Genomic DNA, 6,000 nt, shown 5'->3' with positions numbered 1-6,000 from the left:
GGAGAATTTAAAGAACTCTCCCATATATAAACATGTTAATGTAAAGTAAGACAAAAATATATAAAACTTGCATAGTGACCTAAAAACATGTAAATAAACATTCTGATAAGTTAATATTGATAAAATACATAATCAAGAACATATACAAATAAATGATAGTTCATTTTATGTGCCTGCGTTGTCTCAGCTTAGGTTTTATAGAAGCTCTATCATTCAAACCATGCCCCCTATCAGCTTTCAAACGAATGATCCAGTCAGTCTCCTTAGATTCAATAAGATTCATAGTATTACCACCCCTCTTATTCACAACAATTATCTCTGGGACCCGGAACAAGAAAGTATGATCATTGTCATTGGTGGTTATATGTTTTGCTAAGGCATTGTGTAAAGTGCCCTTTCTCATGTGGTAAATATGCTCTCTCATTCTATCCCTTAATGGCCGGTTAGTTTTACCAACATAGAAACTTGGGCATGCCTGACAAGTAGCTAAATACACCACATTAGGTGTCATACAATCTGCATCTGCCTTGATGGAGAAAATGGTGTGTAAATCCAGGTGTATAAACACCTCACTGCTATCAATAAATGAACAGAAGTTGCAGTGACCACAGGGTTTAGTGTGACCAGTGTTCTTCATAATCCTATCATGTCTGGGGTGACAAAGCAATCGCTTTAGGTTGCTCTTATTCCGAAATAGGAAACTTGGTGTCTCCCCCACAATGCGTTTCAAGTCATCATCAACCAGGAGAATATCCCAATGTTTGCTAATAATTTCCTTTAACTGATATTGATCAGAAGTATACAGAGTAGAAAATTTAATAGATCTATTTAACATATGATCTCCAACAGTTTGAACTTGGACCCTGGGTCCAAAGTATGGTGCACCTGAAATGGTGCGTGACATGTATGCTTCCTCCATGCATGGTATAATCTCATTATCCTTGTATCCCCGGGTCAGTAATCTATTTCTCAGATTGTCTAATTCTGAGATAAATCCCTGTAAAGTGGGGTTCAATCTCGAGGCTCTAATGGCCTGTCCTTTCATTATATTCTTAAAAACAAATTGTGGGTGCATACTAGACCTTAATAACAAGGAATTGCAGTAACATGCATTGCGATAGACCCCCGTATTTATCATATCATCTGTTAATCTCTCGATATATAGGTCTAAAAAATCAATTCTATGTGTGGAATAGTTCATGGTAAAAGTAAGGAATGTAGTTAAATCATTCATAATGGATAGCATTGATTCCAGCTGTTCTGATGTTCCATTCCAAAGAACAAAAAGGTCATCAACAAACCTTCTGTAGAACACCACATGTTCACAGAAAAGTGCATTCTTAAATAAAACATGTTCCTCCCAATATGCAAGGAACATGTTGGTAGCTATTTGCACATGGAGTGCCCATAGCTACGCCATCACGCTGTTATAGATCTGGTCTTGGAACATGAATAAGTTGTTCTCCAAGACCAGTTCTAAAAAATGAACTATGAGGTATATCAATACTGCAGTGTAAGTACTGTGTGCTTTCAGATAATTTAACACATAATCAAGTCCTATATCATTAGGTATTACAGTAAATAGGGATTGAATGTCAAAAGTCACAAAAGTACAACTAGAGATTCTATCATGGTGTCCAATACATTAATACAGATCAATCAAAAATTGCTTGACATCCTTCAAGACTGTAACATTGTCATTCAATACACATCTCAGATGTTTCTCCACAAAAACTGAAAGGTGTTCAGTTACCCAACCACGGCCAGAAACTATGGGTCTCATGGGTGGGTTCTTCATATTTTTGTGTACCTTGGGGAGACCTTGTATAATCGGTATAGTGGATGTATAAATCATAAGGTGTCCATATAGCTCCTTATTTATTAAATTACTTCTAAGAATATCATAAAGCGTGTCATGAATATATCTGACAATAGAGTGAACCTGTTCCATGGAAGTAGGTTCCTAGAACCTGTCCTGTAACATGGAGGACATAGCCTCCGTATAAAATGACATATCCAATACTACAACTTTCCCACCTTTATCAGCTGGTCTAATTATAATGGTAGGATCATTCTGCAATTTCCTCAGACACTGACGTTCCCGAAAGCTCAAGTTATCCCGCCTCTTCTGTTTTTGGGGTCCCAGTTGAGTATTATAGTAACTATACAATTCCTCCTCTGTTAACTTAAGGAATGCTTCAACTAATGGGTGGTGAGTTGGTACAAAATCACTTAAATTCTTAAAAGCAAACTTCCTGTTCTGTGCTGATTCTTTCTCAGAATCATTATAAATGAATCTAAGCATTACATTCCTACAAAAAAGTTTTAAGTCCACCATTGTATCAGTCAATTTGCTCTGGCTTTTAGGAATAAAATTCAAACCTTTGTTTAATAAACTGATATGAAGGAGGTAGATCCTTGGGTTGGAAAGTGCCTAGTGGGCCAGGGTGTTTGTGTTGATAAATTCCAGGAAATGTTGTGCCTGTGGGTTAGAGGCAGTGCACATTTCCCAATCTATAGAGGGATAATTAAGGTCTCCCATGAGTAGGGTATTTGGTTGTCTGGTAAGCACCTCTCGTAGGTCTAGGTAAGAGATGTGAGCTTCCAGGGTCATAGAGGGTAACTGGTAGCCAGCCAGGACATGGTAGGGAACCTTGTCTATGGAGATGTGGACATGGACATGGATGAACTCCGGGGCATCATCCTGTTTAACTAACTTAGAGTTGTCTTTGCTGCTAATATAGATTGAGACACCTCCACTTTTAGCCCCTGTGTGTGCTACTGTTTGGCTAAATGTGTGGAAGTCACTGTAGCTTTCCACTGCAGGAGTACTTTCTACAGCATTAAACCAATTCGTGGTAACAGCATGGGTGTATACATTCTCTAGCCTGAGGAAAACTTGTAGGGTGTGGAGTTTCTTGTTTAGGCTCCTAGCATTGAACAGTAACACATTGTGGTTGCTTTGATTTTTTTTTTTTTTTTTTTTTTTTTGCTGTGTTGGTAGTTTTGTCATTTTGACATTATATGTCCAATGTTCTGGGAATGAGATGGATCTATGGGTATGACAGCTCACTTACCCTTCAGTGCAACTGTGTGAAACATGACATCATTGCCTAGTGAATTCATTCTTTCAGAATACAACAGTGGCTCAAAAGTTAAGGTTTTTGCCTCACAGTTCAAGGTTCAGTCCAGAGATCTGGTCACAGATTGGAATATACATGCTCTCCCTATATCTGACTGGGAATTATTTGGGTATTCTCTCTACCATGACATGCTAACATCAACACTATGGTGCAGTTTTTCATTTATATATGTATGATTGCTTATGTCATAAGTAATGGTTTAATAAAGATGTTTCTTATTTAAAAAAGGGGGCAGGAATTGAATAATTTATGTTATGTTGCTTAGGTTATATTATATATAGTAATATATGTTAAGTATAATGTTTGTTAATGTGTTAACACAGTTTGACTACTTTTGTATAAATGTAAATGTGCCTTTGTTACAAGTGATAATTCAATAAAGGTATGTTTAAAAAAAACACTAGGGTGCAGTGAACCTCATATTTTTAATGAAGCTCACTAACTTAAGTTTCAGCCTTATTGGTATGGGGTTCAATTCTGACCTCTTATCATGGTTGGCATGAACTATGCTAGTTATTTCTGTGTTTGTCAGTTTCTTCTGTCGGATCTGCTTTTGTCCCACCTACCAAAAACATGTTAGTTGATTGGTTACTCTAAACGATATATAGATAAATAGATAGCTACATATAGATATAGATATATAACAAAATCTGTTTAAAAATGTGTGTTGACAGGATCTACTCTTGTCCCCATGCCAGTTAGTAACTTTGTGAAAAGTCTTCAAACCTTAACAGTGAGAATGCAGCTAATGACAGGGATGAGTACAAATCTTGCCAGCTACAGGGAACAAGGCTTACTGTAATAATGGACTATAGAACATACTGTAAATGTACTTTCTACAATGCAGTTAAGCTAGGTTCATTACTGACTTTATTCCAAACATAAACATAGGTTCATAGGTTCATACTAGGCTATCTGCCCTGGGGCAATTATAAGCCTAGCCCGATTCTGTATGGCTTACGCCACCCCTTGATTTGAGTATACTGTGCCCTTTTTAAGGTTTAGTTTACTGTGCCTCTGTCTAATAGTGACATGGGAGTAATCCCTGGGACAAACCTACGATCCCCCATCCACCTATCGAGATTCTTCTTGAAGAGATTCAGTGAGGTGCTCTGCCTCACATGAACTGGAATTCTATTCCAGAGCGAAGGGAGCCTCTGGGTTATGAACCTGTCCCTCCAGCAAGTTCTATTTATTTCTGTGCTGAGGTTCAAGAAACCTCAGATGCCTCTCCCATACAACCTTCCTCACACCACTCCCCCACAAACCTGACTACACTGTACCAACCACTCTCTTTCCTTCCTTGCTCCTAAACTGTGGGCTTTCCTCCATTTAAAGGAACTGCAATCCCCCATTCCTACCTTCAGAGTTGAAGTTAAAAAAAATATATATTTTACACCAAGTCAAACTGTACTTGACACAAAGACCATATCACCTAAGGTCCTCGACCTCTATCCTTACTCTCTCTTTCAAATATTAATACCTCTTAACTGCAACTCCCGCATCCTCCCTGACAAACATTACCCCATAGCATTTCCGCCATGATGTAAGCCTGAAATATAATCATGTAAAATGTACATTTATCTCATAATTATTGCTATATCTATTAATTGCTACAGTGCAGGCTTTGTTATATATTGTTAATTTCTGTTCTGTTTTTTTTTTTTAAAATGTACAGCTTACTGCCTTTCTGTTCCACTTTTTTTCTCTATTTTTTCTTTCTGAATTAGTACCTGCAGATGGTCAGTTATGATCAGTGTACTATCCCGACAAACCAATGTAAAATAAAATAAAATTATTTTTTTTATTGTTTAACTTCTAAAATTTTTAAAGTCCAACTCTACATGTTATTTTCTACAGTTCTCTCATTCATTTACTGTATTAGTGCTAATAGTTTAGGGACAGACAAATGGCTTACTTAAGGAGACAGAAGTATACAGTTCTCTAAGGATTCAAACCTGAGATTTTTTTTTTTTTTTTTTTTTTTTTTGAGGAGGTAGTATACTAATCACTCAGGAATAGTAATTCCTTCACTGCAGACTTCTTAAAGCTTTAAGTATTAACCCAGCTGTCTTAGACTAAAATTTTCCTTTCGGTTTTCACATCAAACTTTGTAAATGCAGGCTGAAAATACCTGTTTGTCTTGACTGCTAAGTGTGAGTGTGTGCATGTGTATGTGTGTGTGTTCCTTGCTATACTAGAGTATACAGACCTTTGACATATCCAGACACTTCCTCAGATCACTTAACCAATCAGAGATCAGCCTTTCCTCTTCCTGTGAAAGATTTTCTCAAGGTAACTCGTCACCTGGGATCTTAACTTTGCAGCCTCAGCAGAGGTTGAAAAAGAAAGGAAATTTAAGAGAGTAAATTTCAAACCAATCTTTTCAGGAAATTTAACTGCTGTCTTGTGATATGGTTCTGAAAGGTAAGAAGAAAAACAGAATTCAGAATTTTTTTTTAGCTCTGATGAAGTGCTGTTAGTTTGGGTGATTGTGTAATGGGAGGCGGACTTGCATTGTGTTGAGGAAGCAGGATTTCACATTTCTTGAGCACCAGACCTGCCTTCAGCTGCGTGCCTGCCAGCCAGCCTGGAACATTTTGTAATGCACAGTCAAGCTAGGACTCCGATAATTAGCCTAATCACTTTTGAAAAAAATTAGGCTTATTACTTTTATTTTATTTTACTTTTTAAAAATTGTTATTATTTCAGTTTACTTTTGAATCCATCTTGAAGTTCATGAAAGAACTGGAAGTCGTAAACTATTTAACCACATGGCAGGTAAAAGACGGTGGTAGTGTAAACTCTCCCTCTACCCTAAATACACATGCACTCTGCCCTGCTAAACTGTACCTCT

The 6,000-nt window shown here is 37.2% G+C and overlaps 1 protein-coding gene across 2 annotated transcripts in view; it reads left to right on the top strand.

Moving 5' to 3' along the window:
• Positions 1–5,420: 5,420 nt before the first annotated feature.
• Positions 5,421–6,000, top strand: part of LOC122808811 — a 2,021,113-nt gene continuing 2,020,533 nt past the window's right edge. For both annotated transcript variants that reach the window (XM_044079872.1, XM_044079871.1), the window contains exon 1: positions 5,421–5,570. The gene's annotated coding sequence lies outside the window, so the exon portion shown is untranslated. The remainder of the gene's footprint in view (positions 5,571–6,000) is intronic.

The sequence above is a fragment of the Protopterus annectens genome, chromosome 8.part0, assembly GCF_019279795.1.
Source record: "Protopterus annectens isolate FY-2018-M chromosome 8.part0, PAN1.0, whole genome shotgun sequence".
Classification (NCBI taxonomy): Eukaryota; Metazoa; Chordata; order Ceratodontiformes; family Protopteridae; genus Protopterus; species Protopterus annectens.
Note: the sequence above shows the minus strand (reverse complement) of the source record. Positions and strands in the feature narration are given on the sequence as shown.